General features: G+C 37.9%; 1 protein-coding gene across 1 annotated transcript in view; it reads left to right on the forward strand.

Annotated features, from left to right (window-relative positions):
• The first annotated feature begins 5,318 nt into the window (after positions 1 to 5,318).
• The window catches only part of LOC110464221, a 28,582-nt gene continuing 18,875 nt past the window's right edge, over positions 5,319 to 15,025 (forward strand). Inside the window, exon 1 of the mRNA XM_021519322.1 lies at positions 5,319 to 5,618. The gene's annotated coding sequence lies outside the window, so the exon portion shown is untranslated. The remainder of the gene's footprint in view (positions 5,619 to 15,025) is intronic.

The following is a 15,025-nucleotide window of genomic DNA, read 5'->3' on the forward strand; positions in this document are numbered from 1 at the left end:
AAAAAGAAACTTCTGATAGAGTCTCCATTCCGGAAAGGCGAGACCATTAATACATCAACAAAGCGATAATTCTCGTAAACCTGACACGCCGTCGTAGTCTGTTAAGGGAGCAAGCAGAGATTTAATTTCATTGAATACATTCCGAATCGTTCTGAGCACGTCACAACGTAAACAGTTATATGACAGTTACCGGGATAGACTCCTGGACAGATGGGACAGAATACATCTCCAGATAGAGCTTTATGTATAAAGCTGACGACATTCGGACGGAAGCTGAGCTCTTGTTGCCCCTGATGCAGTTTACACAGGACATGACGTTTACAATATTCTTCAAATGAAACTAATTATTTATTTCTTATAACTTGCATCGTTGTGCGCTTAATGTTTGCATTGTCCATTTTTCCGTATTTCGGTTTTTTTAAGTTTTAGAATATACCCTAATGAACTCCTCTAAACAATAGCCAAGATTTAGTAAACGGAAGTGAATTTAGACGAGACAGTTTTGCACACTATCTGATAGTGTCACTGGTGAATATCTGAACAATGAAATACAGTACATAATATAAATTTTGCTGGATTTAATGCATATTTCATTGGTTAACGTTCGTTTGACGAGGGCCTACATTAATCAGAAATATTAAACTACTAGGATTTAAGCCAATAAAATGTACAGAAAATCGCTTTTTTTATTTGGACGACATGTAACGGTAGATAAGGAATTAGCACGATTAAGTGGGAAACCTTCGTGTATCGTTTTAATTGACTTATTTTATAGAACATATATGAATATTCAATAAAATGTTCTTAGGTATAGACCAGACGCCGATCATATTGTAACCGTGCTATGTATATAAATATATGAATATCAATACTGCAATAATCGCCTCCTAAATCTTATGTGTATGCAGTTTGCTGCGTGGCTTTACGAGATGTGTGTGGTATTATTGTACTGACAAGCGCCTTAATGAAAAGCCATCAGATTCAAACGAGCGTTTATTGTTTCGATTCCAGGCCCTATCCGGTCTCCAATACTGCGTCCGTGGGGAGCTGAGGAGACTACACACATAATGCTCTATTTACTTGCAATCATTTCGGATCGCTTTTCCATGTGCTGTATGCAATACATGCCAAGCACTTGGCTGACTCCGGTGTCAGATCAAGCGTTCATAATACCGTGAAATCCGGCGAGAATACAAGCCAGTTGTGTAATTAGATGATTTGTATAAAATATTACGGGGTTCCGCAGGGAAGATCGAACGCCCTGCCAGAGTTGTTTGTCTTATCTCAGAAAAACGCTAAAGAAATCCGTTGGCCAAGAGCGAGGCTCCAAAAGGGATTAATGTATTCAAACTCACGATGGTCGAAGAAACAAATCATGTAGGATTAGTATTAAGAGACATAGGAAGAACACGAGGTGTTAACTTTTTTTTAGTGGTCATTATTTATTCTTGATTGAAACATTAATGGTTTTATTAAGAACATCAAGAATAATAGCGACTAGGCATAGCCTCATAGCATTCTCACAATTCATAAAACAGGTTTCTCCTGGAATCATCTGAATGTATTTGATAAATATTAAAATAGCAATAAATATTGAAATCCTACCTTGTCAACTACACTGTACCATAGTATTGTTTTACATATAATTTGTTATTTACTTTAATTCGTACTTATTTCACCGTTGAGGCAGGCTGGCATATAGAAAAAGAAACAATTTTATTTAATATGAAAAAAACATGAAAACACAACTTCTGAAATTAAAGAAATCTATGGGAAAAACTGTGTTTTCTTTTTTAAAATTTGTTGATTCTACGGTTAAAGATAAGAGGCACCTTACACAGTTTACGGTAAAATAAACGGTACATTTACCATCAAATATACGGTAAAACAGTGTATTTTCCTTCTCAGTCACATAACTTTAACTTCTATCTCTCTTGTTAATTCTCTTAACAGAATCCCCGATATTCGACCGTACTGTCTGTGTCTCCGATACGAGTGCCCTCATGATAGCAGATAATTACCCGTATGTGTGGTGTTTCTACTCCCGCTCACGTGACCAGCTGTGGACCTAATCCTGCAGCTTCACGTAACTTGTAAACACAGCGCAATGAGAGACAGAATATCCTATTTGTAAACTGATACAGAAACAGCGGGAGTGAACAAGTGACGGAGTCTGGTTACGTCATTATAATCACGATGACGTCATCGTGTTGTTGTAATTGCTAGTGGTCAGATGTTCACTCGATCCCAGTCTGCCTTCTTCTTCGTTCAATAGTCTGCATACCACCTCCGGTGTATTGTCACAGATGACTCCACACGGATGAACGTTGTTTAACGTTTGACAGTTGTGTATCGGCCATACGTGCTGCCTACTACGACGGACGTATCTATAAGGAATTTTAAACTAGTTTGTTTACAGTTCCGTTGTTTAAAAACTGTAATATTGTAGACTTGTGCAAGTCTATCAGACGAACTCACCATACCTGTTTATCATTATATGTAAATATTACCGCTGCAATGCCCTTTTTAAACAATACAAGACGACAGTGCCGTCATAATGCCATGAATGCATTTTGATCAGTGTCGCTTTGAAGCTTCTCTTCCACCCTCGAATAACGGACACTGTCAAACATTGAGCAACACTCGTATTAGACTTAAAATCGACTCATACAATTTGTTTCGTTTAAATATCTAAAACAACAACGACAACAACAACAACAGCAGCAAATATCAATGGTTATAATTAATGTATTCCATCTGGATCCTGTTAGTTTTCTTGGTGGCTACACCGTAATAATGTTTACCAACTTGTGTAGACGAGAGTAAAACTGAACTTATTACACAAGTACGTGACATTTCAATGATTATTTGTAAAGTAAACAGTCCGTCGTTTGTTGATACCAATATCTCCGATCATTTAAAAGTTTTCAAGTAAAAAGTAGTCAATAAATATAGAAATAGTAAGCTCATGTATGTTTAAAGTAATCCCGATTAAAATGAACCTAGCTGTATTTTTTGTTTCATTATCGACGTTGTCTTGAATATTACTGTATTATCTTGATATTTATTTATTTTTATTTATTTTGTGGAGTTAATATTCTTTTTTAGAGATTACCAGGTATAAATAACCGATGATATAATTCTACGAGAAATTCTACTCCGGAAAAGTGAAATCTGCGCTGTGGATGATGTATTCTTATATATTATTTTAATAAGAGAAGAGTAAAAGAGAAATCCGTAAATGGAACTTGGCTAACTTACGCGTGGCTAAGCCTTTTACAATTGGGATATCACATCAATACATTCGTTCATTCACAAACGCAGTGCTACGCTTCTTCAGTCAATCAAGTAATCAATCGTCACTCCCCGATTCATCATTCAATTATTTTTCAAACAATCACCAACCTTTCGCATTCTTTCTGTTTTGTTATCATTATTTTAAGTTCATAACCGTAGTACTGTTTGTTGTAACATGGAAATAAAACTGAATTATAACCAAACACTAATATATAGGTTCATATGTTCTTTAAACTTAACGAGGATTGATTGTCGATAGGTGTGACCTCGTGTTAGGTATATAAGTCTGACGGAGACAGCTAACTCTCGTCAGATCTCGTCTTATCCTCCCGTCCATCTCGCCCCGGGCCAAATTACTGTTCACTGACCCGTCCCGTCAAACTGAATTAACGTACACCTCTAATACAGGATACACTTACAGGTCTAGCGTAACCTGAATGATACAAACGTTTCCTTGTAGACATCACAATGTGAACAGAACATCACCAATGTATGAAGCCTTCTCAATCACCTACATCTACAAACTTTGGTAGATCTGAAATTTACTCATTACATCCGGCAGTGTCTCTTAAAAAAGCTTGGAAAGCCAGAGTTGAGTGATATAACACTCCTATAATAGTGTTTTAACATTTCTGAGAGATGCCTCTTTAAACTGACCCCTGGAGTCCTAACATATGTGAACATGATTGGGGGTTAGGCCGAATTGTTAACATTTGTCCCTCCACAACACAGTCGTAGTGCCATGGATTTTAAGGGGGGTGATCTCCCCTGAAAAAATCCAATAAATCAAAAAGAGTAAAAAATGATCTAGGTGGGGGCTACAGTGTCTGTGCTGTATTGTTAAAGCTATGGAGATGGCACAATGGGCAACATTTCAAGATTATATTGGCTTAGGAACAGTCAATTGTACCTAATAAGGCTGCCAAATGTCCCAGTTACATGTTTTGTGAATGTGTCTTCTACATAACACCGTCTACAGATTCAAAAGGGGTGATAGGCTAACGGAGTTGTGAGTTTTAAGTGGTTCATAAGAAACTCGGAAATAAAATTGGCCTGTTGTAATATAATGCATGAACAATAGGTTGCCAATGCTGTTACAAACTGACACCCTCTTATTTCCTCGTAAACATTTTTTTTAAATAGAAAGGTATTTTCTGTAATTAGCCCCTATATTTAAGGGGACTACGATGGTCGTCAAGGCGTCTGACACGGTGCACGATATCTAGCCCTTCACAACTGGGTCGCAGGTCCCAGGCCTACGTGGGGCAGTTGGCCGGTCCTTTATCGCAGGTCGTAGGTTTTTTCTTCGGGTACTCCGGTTTCCTCCACCCCAAAACCTGTTATGTCCTAAAATGAACATAACTATTAGTAGGACGTAAGGCAGTAACACACCAAACCGATGTTTTATAGATAGACAGTTATTTTCTGTAAATTGCCCCTATCTACGTAATGCGGTCCTTTTACTGTAGACATCCTTACCTGGACCTGCAGGTACAAAAAGGTGTATTGCTATATGATGATAACAAGGCAATTAAGATCGTTTTAGGATACGTAACACGCGGTCACAACACCAGTCTATACAATGATTCACGACACAGTCAGGACTGAGCTTTAAACCGGTATCAATGAGAACTCATTCAACATCGGATGAAATATTGACATTTGAACCCTTGTCCGTGGCGACCTGATTGGACGCCCTTTGGCTATTTGTTTTGCTGATTTGAGCGAAATGTCGTAACACTCTAGTGTTTTATCAATAACAAGGTCCCGGATTTATAAATTGTGTTCAGCTATCACAAACTTAATGCTAGGAAGAAAAACATGCATTTTTCTTGTCAGGTTGTATGGACGTTCACAAGCCACGGGACGACGGGGACAAGAGCAAGAAGCGTGAACTACTATAGGATATAAAAGGACCCTTTAATCCCTAATGCTGGGTCTATAATATCAAATTTCACTTCTATACGCTACTACGGTCACGGTTCAGCGCGGACCGGAGCGAGAGGCGTGAATCGATGTGCGTTGTAAAGGGAGCTGTCAAATGAGAGATAATGTATGTGTTAGCGCGTTCATTTGTCTCGATCGCATACAGGCTAGCTACCTCGGCATGTTAAGACGTTAGGACACGGGCCCTTTTGTGTGGCGGAGGGATGTATATACCAGGATAGGTAAACTGGCCGGTGATGTCGACTGTACACTATTCCTTGTCATGGACGTTTTAAATGAAAACTCCTGTTTATTTTGTGAAAACATGTGTATCGAGTTTTTCCAGTGGAGTTTATACGTGTCCTGGGATTAAAGTTTGGATGGTTACCCGCTAGGTAGGTAGCATAGTGTATTGTACTTATAATCCCCACACTGCACCAGTTACACACATACACATGTATAACACACTGACAATAGACATCGTAGGGTTTATTGTGTTTTCTATAATAAACAATCTCGACATGGAGTTACATAGTAAAGTAAGAAATACATGTTTTCGTCACAGTAGTTCCGATTTCTGCTTATAAACCACTCTATATAAAGGGCGCCTTTTCATTTCGTTCGACTTGTGACACACAAATTTAACTGTAATACGACAATATAAAGGTGTACGTTGTACTCCGAGATATACATTATATGGTAGGGCTGTTAACAGGTTAAAATACGGGGGTAGAATTAGTAACAGTACAGGGTTGTTTATAGACCAATTGTTTGATAACACAGACCTATATACTAGGTCTCAAACGATACTTAAACGTGTTATGTGAACATTGGTACCAGGAAAACCGTCACAGAAGCACAGTCTGTGTGCATCTATAAACCCCAAGCACGATGATCCATAGACAATCAGGACAACATACTATAGACCCCCAATAAAATGTAAAAACTGTGATACCCAGTAGAGTCGCTGGGGCCTATAACACTAGTAAACTTGGACACATGTAACCCTCGGTAACGAGTGTGTAACGGTTTTATACTGAGTCTGAAATACTGGCAGAACGAAAACTACTAGTGTCGCATACTAGTATAGGGGGTAGAGTTGGTAATAATTCCAGTGTTTTGTCGGATCGTTAGTACAAACTACACTATCTTTGGTATTACCCCAGTGTTTGGGAGGGTGTCAGTCCAAAGTAGACTGGCCTCCGTCTCTAGAATATTGAATTATTTAGAAAATAACAACTCTAATAATTTTGTTCACTTGAATGTCTGATCCTAAGTTCTAAACAAGAGGGGATACCCCAGTGTTTGAGGATGTTGTTAGTCCAAACTAAACAGTCTGTGGTGATACCCCAGTGTTTGAGGATGTTGCTACCTCAGTGTTTGGGGAGGTTGATACCCCAGTGTTTGAGGAGGTTGATACCCCAGTGTTTGGGGAGGTTATTGGTCCAAAAGTCCGGATTATAATCCAGTGCTTGGTCAGTGGATTTATGTGGTACAAGGACAAGTCCTGATTAAAGTTCATTGTTTGGTGCTACGGGCTATAGTCCTGACTATCGTCCAATGTTTGGTGCTACGGGATAAAGTCCTGACTAAAGTCCTGTGCTTGGTGTTTTTGGCCGCAGAAATAGCTCTACTGAACTTGTGTTTGTATGATTCTCATATATGCGACGCTAAAAAATTTTATCTTGTGGTATCGGGGATATCCGGATTATAGACCTGTGTTGTAGTCCAGGTTTTTGTTGGGACAGGTTTGAGTAAGAGTAGGTTTGTAAACTCACTAATACAGTAGGGGTTTAATACGTTATAATCCCCTCTGTTTATATGTAGGTACCTAGTTGTCAGACATCGACGTCAGACTTTACATGTGTCCACAAAACTTCCCCGTGTTGACGCGATCTCCCTGTGTCCAAGTTCCTACGGTTTGGAATTCGAGAGATTTACAAAGTGTGGTATGTATACTATGGTAATATTGTCTTCAAAACTGAAGTTTTCTTTTTACCTGGGGTGTCGTCATGTAGATGGAATGTATATCATTGCTGGACAGTATAGTGGTATATTTAACCAGTAACTGGTATGGGTTGTCACAGACGTATATTTAACCAGTAACTGGTATGGGTTGTCACAGACGTATATCTCAGTATGTACGTCTCTGGTATGGTGATAGTTATGTGTTTCGCACAGGAAATGGGTAATAACCACATCGTCAGCATACAAGTAAAACACAGAACTAAAGTTGTATTGGTTTGTGAAGTTGGCCATCGAGATATCGAGATAGTCACTTCAATCGTGGTGACATACTGACTAGAAAATTCAACTATTCACTTGATATCTTTTTTCTATCCTTTTTCTTGGGAGAGAGAGGGGTGTGTGTGTGTAATAATACGTGTACATGTATTTAACTGTCGACGTAGGTTTGACATTTTGAAGAGAAGATTTATACTGAAACCAATCCATTATATGTGTCAGCCTAACAACATTAACCAATACGAGTGCCTACAATACACCCGAGTTAAACTGGCGGTGTCGGGCCGACTGACACCTGTAATTTGTTTAGACACAGGAATGTAATCTGGGTCAGGTGTAAGGTATTTCAAACTTTTAAATCTTCAACGTTCAAATTAAAACTTGACATGTTTTGTTTTAATTTATTGGAATTAATCTAAAGACAAATATTAATATTGGGTTTAAAATGGTCCTTATCAGTCATACAACTAGTCATGTTTAAGCAGACAATTCATAAAAAAAATACAAATCAAATTTAGTTTAATGTAAAGTTGAAGCTTGATAAACGTGGATTTCCCGTTAGAGTTATGTCGTTTATATAACGAAAGAGAAACATGCCGATAGCAGGGGCCTAATGGCGGAGCATTCTCCCGTCACTGTGTCTGATGAGATCCTCCGTGTCGACAGCGTATCGGGCGGGAGCGATGTACACCTGTACACAGAGACACAGGTAGGAACTATTCCGAGTCACATCCCTGGGTCAGATCTTAAACACGAGACACTCTGATCTGTTGGACAGACGGTCGTGTTTTTATTCGCTGCTTTGATCAATTAAAGTAGTTTTATAGTGATAAAGACTCCCATCTGTTGGTATACATTTACATGTATGTACGTTGTTAAATGTGCTAGTAACACACACTTTCAACTACCCTTACTGAACGGGTAACATTTTTCTTTGTGTTTGTTTCAAAGGAATTGAAAATAAATAAATGAAATCTTCTAACATATCTATTTATCTAAATGTGAGCATTTAAATCCCAGATTATTGGTTTATGAGTTTACATGTTGAGAATTATGAAACTGATACCAGTGTATATGGGACAAACCTCGAGTGCTATTACCATGTCCTCTATACAAATACATATATTTCTGTACTTTCCGGAACGTCATTATTTCTGATTCAGTAATGTTATGAGAAATGAGACACATCTAGTGTAATAACTAACCATTGTAAATCTTTATGTAATTTTGCAAACAACATCCCAAGCGAATAGGCCTTCCATAATGAAACTATCAACTTTTTGGCAACAAACGACAGGTGGCGCTGTATCATTGTTGAAACGCACGTGAACACGGTAATGTTCATTAACTGTGGTAATTGATAAAGGGACGTATAGTATTTATAGATATAAGTATTAACGCTAGGTGTCCAGGATGTGTAAACTAATATAAGTAGTTGATGAAGCATTGTTATTGGTACAGAAAGGAGAATTACATTTGTGAGTTATTTGTTATATGTTCTAAAGAGGCATATACCGGCAAAACAAACGCCAAACATTAATTTGATAAAGGCATGTTACCGAATATAATATATACATATTACTGAGCTAGGAGGTATTAACAAAGGTATAAATAAACTGTTTGTTAGGATAATGGTGTAGTTTGATATTTCTAGATTTATTTATATACAATGTGACGATACAACAGAAGTTCAGACATACTTCTATAACAGGTGCCCGCTGTAAACAATAACACGTAATTATAAATTACATTTATGAGATTCTAACCCGGACCGCTGTGAAGTTGTGAGATTCCAATTCAACCACGTCAGACATTTCGTCCCTTACATATTTCCGTGTCGAACATCTTTAGCTGTGACTTTGATACTTTGAAGATATAATCAGAATGTTTAGGACGAGACATTGCTTTCATCTTATTGAAGGCGACGATGTGACCGGTATACAGTTAAAAGCCTGTGTTCCCCGGTAAAATCTCTCCTGGTGAAAACAGATAAAGTCGATGATTATTATTACTGTATGCTTTTTCTCGTCACATATCTTTACGGTGAAATATAATAAAGTGAAATCTTAAAAATCTTGTATAGACACAGGAAAACTTCAAAAGCGTATATTTTTATTGTTAATGCCTCCAGGTTTATATATATATATATTCATGTTCATGTAGTTGTCAATTGTAAATGTGTTTTATTAGTGATCTGTGCCGCAAGGATGGAGTGTCGGCGTTTAGTTTTTCAGTCAGTGCTGTTAATTGTACATTTATTTTAGTGTTTTATCTCTTGTTCCTTAACAAAAATGAATGGCGGAGTATAAAAATATGTGAAAACCTAAAATATAGAAAGAAATCTGATTGAGTTCCCACGCCACTATCTGAACTAGTTTTATTGTGAAGGGAAACTGATAGTTGTTCGTCTTTGATAAAGTGACTCTGATTACTGGTATATTATGAGGTGTTTTTGGGTTTCCGGGGTTTTATATTTGGCGGAGATCATGATGTATTTTATTTGATATTTCCTTGTCCCTTTATATAAAGGCTGTGTTCTATTATTTTCCTGGTATGATGACTTTATCGTTAATATTTCATCACGACTCCAACTCTCATCTGTGCTGATACTCGTGACTGGTCATGAAATTTCACCAATTATTTGTCTGTTAATTGTACATTTTACTTGATTTACATGGCATCAAACTGGTATGTTGTGCGTCAATGTTTACAGTCGTATTTCATCTGTGCTAAGGGAAGTGAATAGATAGTCTAATCCATCGGACACTGTGTACTCAACACAGAGATTCTATAAAGGTCTGGAGCAAGTAACCTATTGTGGCTACGACAGAATAATTCTATAATTCTGGGTATTACTGTATTTATGTTCTATGTCTATGACGTGTAAACTTATAGGGACTTCGGTAGAGATAATTCCGTAGTTCTAGGTCTGTGACGTGTATACTTAATAGGGACTTCGGTAGAGATAGTTCCATAGGTCTATGTTCGAGGTCTGTTACTTGTTACTTATAGTGACGTTGACAGGGATTATTTGGTATATATCCCCAGTACGTGGCTGGGTAATTAACGTTAGTATAGGTTCGGGTCATGTGTCTGTAACGTTATTGGTATCACTGAGTCACAGGTGCCCTGCCCACCAGTAACACCAGTGATAGCGGTCTGACACAAACTCACTACAGATGTCGAGCTGGAAGTATTATCTGACAAGTTCTACACTTGGGAAATTATCTAAATAAGTTCCACCTACAAAAACAAACTATTATTCCTGTAGAGAATTGAGTTGACCTATCTTAAATGATTCCGAAACCAGACTCTGGACGAGGTGCTATTTTCAATCTTCAACTGTAAGAGGTAAAACTGCCACAGGAGTTCGTGAAATAGTTGTCATCACGTGATAAAATAGCATTACAAACTAAATATCCAAAATCACTTGTACAATTTTATATATATACAATCAAGGAGGCAGAGTATTGGGTGGCACGCCGCCCGGTGAGCTCAAACCACTGATATTCTCTGCCCCTAGAGGAAAGATGGGGTATATTGGTTGCAGTTCAAACAAGTTTTTTCGTGTTTTTAGTATATCTCAAATAATAGTACAGACTGGGTTTAATAATTCTGCTGAGCTGGTTATTTGTATATGGCATGCCGCTTATAAGGCCAAAGCTCGGTCAAAGCTGACAGTTTAAAGAAGAGAGATAAGATATTTTGGTTGAAGTTTAATGAAAAAACAAATAGTTTCATATTTTGGTATGTCCAGTAAACGTATTTCTATTTTGTCTGTCGCTAATGAGTTCAAAACACTGACAGTTCTTCCATTCTAAAGAAGAAAGATGGGTTATATTGTTGACGTTTAAAGATCAAAGATATATGTTTGTAAATTTCTCAAACAATGGTTAAGATGACGTCACGGTGCTGAGCTGAAGTAGACGACCCCCTGAAGTACGAGAACAGTGAATGTCAGATTGTAGTATACACTGTAGCACAACTGAATCCTTGGGGGAATACTTATTCGTGATTTTATGACGTAACAAAACTCTAGGAAAAGTACAATCACGTATAAAACCAAGTTTACGTGTTTGTTTATCCCACGGAGACCAATATGTAGAGATATATACAGATGAAAGGCAGTCTCTCTATCCACAACAAAACCTATAGGGACAGGCTATGTCAGGTACACGTCTATGTCATGTACTGTATCACCCATAGCCATAGCCTGTACGAGAGACATCCCTGTTTCTGACTTCTATAACATTTGATTAATTTATTGAATAGTTGATGGGGGGGGGGCACACGTCTTTGCAACAGCACAGGCCAATGTTGACAACCCAGCCCACATGACTTTGTTATCACATGATTTCGACATAAGCCTACGTTAATGCCGACTCTGGTTCCCATTCAGTGTACCGATAATGTCTGCTGTCACTAGTTCCATGTCAAGATTTGATATTAACAAAAGTCTGAGAGTTTCCTTACACTCGAGACTTTGAAACGCTTAAACATTATCCATTGTTAAGAGGTGAGTTCCAGAATAATTTATAGGTATCACCCAGGTCTAGGTACTGACGTCTTGCCTTTGTACGGGAGTGCGATTGGGGAACATATAAGTATCACCCAGGTCTAAGTACTGACGACTTGGTCCAGTTGTAGACCTGCCAATACATTGGACCCAGCCTTGATGCTTACCGAATCACAGGGCCCCTGTTAAAGGGCCGCGGCGGACAACGGTATTTTAGTACGGTCCGAGACACGGGGCCCCTGTTAAAGGGCCGCGACGGACAAAGGTATTTCAGTGCGGTCGGTCGGGGTAGGGAGTTCATTAGTAACGGTCAGGTCAGTCAAGGGCGAAAACATTGGTATGTGCTCTTCAAGGACGGAATTCAAAGATGTACTTAGTGACGGAATTCAAAGATGTACTTAGTGATAGAATTCACAGAAACAAAAAAAGTTGTGCTCCTCTCAGACAGAATTTAAAAATAGCAATATTGGGTCAGATCTCAAAGAAAACATTTGTTTGTACATTTCTGGAACAAAGCTCACGGAACACAATACATCAACATCTTCACCACCACACTACTAAAACATTCTGATACGTTCTGTCGACGATTGCCGCTGAGTATTCGGTTTGTTATTTACGGTCCATCGACACGCATCAACACTCGAGGTCCTCAGATAAACTGCTAACTCTGCATTGATGTGTAGTGATTGTGTGCTGGGATTGTATCATGGTTCGGTGGACCTCGGGAATGTACATAGTGTTTTATATAGAAAAGTGGAAGATTTGGGCTGTGTTTTATTGTATTATTATAGAGAGGAGTAAAGATGTGTGGTCAGTCTAGCCTGGTCACACGAAAGTCCTTGTAGACTGTGTGGGGGGTCCTCGTCCTAACGTGCAGACATGTTGTGCCCTTGCACATTAGGCATTGAACCGCTAGATTTGGGGGTATATCTGATACACACAATTATGTACCTCTAGACACTTAGTAATACATAATAATACAATTGTTGAAAACTAGGGGTACATCCAACTGTTTTGGGGGGTGAAAACCCTCGTTTAGGGGTATCTCTGTACCCCTAGACACTCAGTAATACATAGGGCAATTGTTGAAACCTGGGGGTACATCCAACTGTTTTGGGGGGTGAAAACCCTCATTTAGGGGTATCTCTGTACCCCTAGACACTTAGTAATACATAGGAAAATTGTTGAAAACTGGGGGTACATCCAACTGTTTTGGGGGGTTAAAACATCCTCATTTAGAGGTTTCTGGGAACACCTTGTTACATTCGATACCATTGGGATGCGTGATATCAAACAGGTAATATTGATAGTAAGTAGTAACGGTTAGATTGAGGACACGGCATTGTGTGTGTACGGCTCACTGATACACTGATAGCACTGCCACTTAAAGTGTCCCTGCCTCCGGCCACTGGTCAAGGCAAGTGACCAAGACTGATCACTGTTACATATAGATGATTGTTCATCATTGTCATTGAGATGTCACATAAATGTTAGCTGGACATAGCTGGACAAAGCTGGACATAGTGGACATAGCTGGACAGTCGGACGTCTAAGTATGATCTATAGAGACTCCGTAACAAGTAATGTCGATTCCTTATTTATTTACTGTGACAGGGATAAGTGCCTGACGGTAACGACTGGTTACTAGTGAAAAGGGGTAGAGGGGGAGGGAAAGGGATGTTTATAGATAAGAACATCTGATCGTGATATATTTGAGCTTATATTACCTAACGTTACCTAATGCGGGTTTTATATCACTTATCGTATGAGCGAATTAGTTTGGTGTAACTAAACTTGAATTACGTGGTAATGAGGGCTTTATCGCTGTAAGAGCTAATTAATATGTTAACATATTATTATGATGTAATTAGTGTGGTATTACCTACTGTTGAGGATATTATCATATAGTTAATATACGAACATGTTAATGTGATGTAATTGATCTAGTATTATCTACTTCTGAGGATATTATCATATAGTTAATATAGGAACATGTTAATGTGATGTAATAAATCCAGTATTATCTATTGTTGAGATATTATCACAGTGTTAGTATAGGAACATGTTAATTAATGTGATGTAATAAATCCAATAGCATCTACCGTTGAGGACGTTATCACAAAATTATTGCATGAACATGTTAACGTGATTTAATAAATCTAGTATTATCTACTGTTTAGGGTATTATCACAGTTAATGTATTAAAGTAAAATGATGTAATAAATCCAGTATTATCTACTGTTGATATTATCACACAGCTGTCATATTACTTCCTACCATAAACCGTGTTTAGCTCTGTTAATGGTCTTATCAAAGTTCATATGTTAATACATTAAGTTGATAATACCTTCTGTTTTAATTATGCTGTAACTAATCTAGTATTACTTACTGCTGATGGGAAATTAAAATCCGTTATGAATGATGTAACTAAACTGGCATCATCTAAAGTTAAATCTAAAGGGGATATGGTATATATAAATAGTAAGCTAAAATTATCTTCTGCTTAGTTCATTACACAATTGTTTGTCACAGACAATAAAAAGTAAAAGGCGCCGTCTATATAAGGAGACCCGCATATTAATAAATTCTATTAATTACTTTAATGTTATATAACATCAACTACGTCACTTGTATGTTTGAAGTGCAACATTTTACCTGGTGTATAAGATATGTATACAGGGCACATTGATTTAAACATTTAACAAATCAAACGGTTATTTTAACTGTTTCAGAATATCCTCTACTACTAAATCCTATAAAAGGAAACGAGATGACAGGTGGACACTCCAAAAACTTTATATCAACACATGACTTAAATCAGACCGGGACAGGTGTAGGCGAAGTGATACAGAAACACTTGACGACTTCTAATTAAATGTTAACTGTCGTGTATATTAAAACATCAGTTATTACTGAACATTCTTCTAAGGTGCATACAGGTAACGGTACATAACTTACCTGTACATAACTTACCTGTATGTTACCTGCACGTGAAGTGTTTTAAAGAAATATCGGCCCTAAACTTGGTATGCGTGACCGTCT

The sequence above is a fragment of the Mizuhopecten yessoensis genome, unplaced genomic scaffold (genome assembly GCF_002113885.1).
Source record: "Mizuhopecten yessoensis strain PY_sf001 unplaced genomic scaffold, ASM211388v2 scaffold10973, whole genome shotgun sequence".
NCBI classification, from domain to species: Eukaryota; Metazoa; Mollusca; class Bivalvia; order Pectinida; family Pectinidae; genus Mizuhopecten; species Mizuhopecten yessoensis.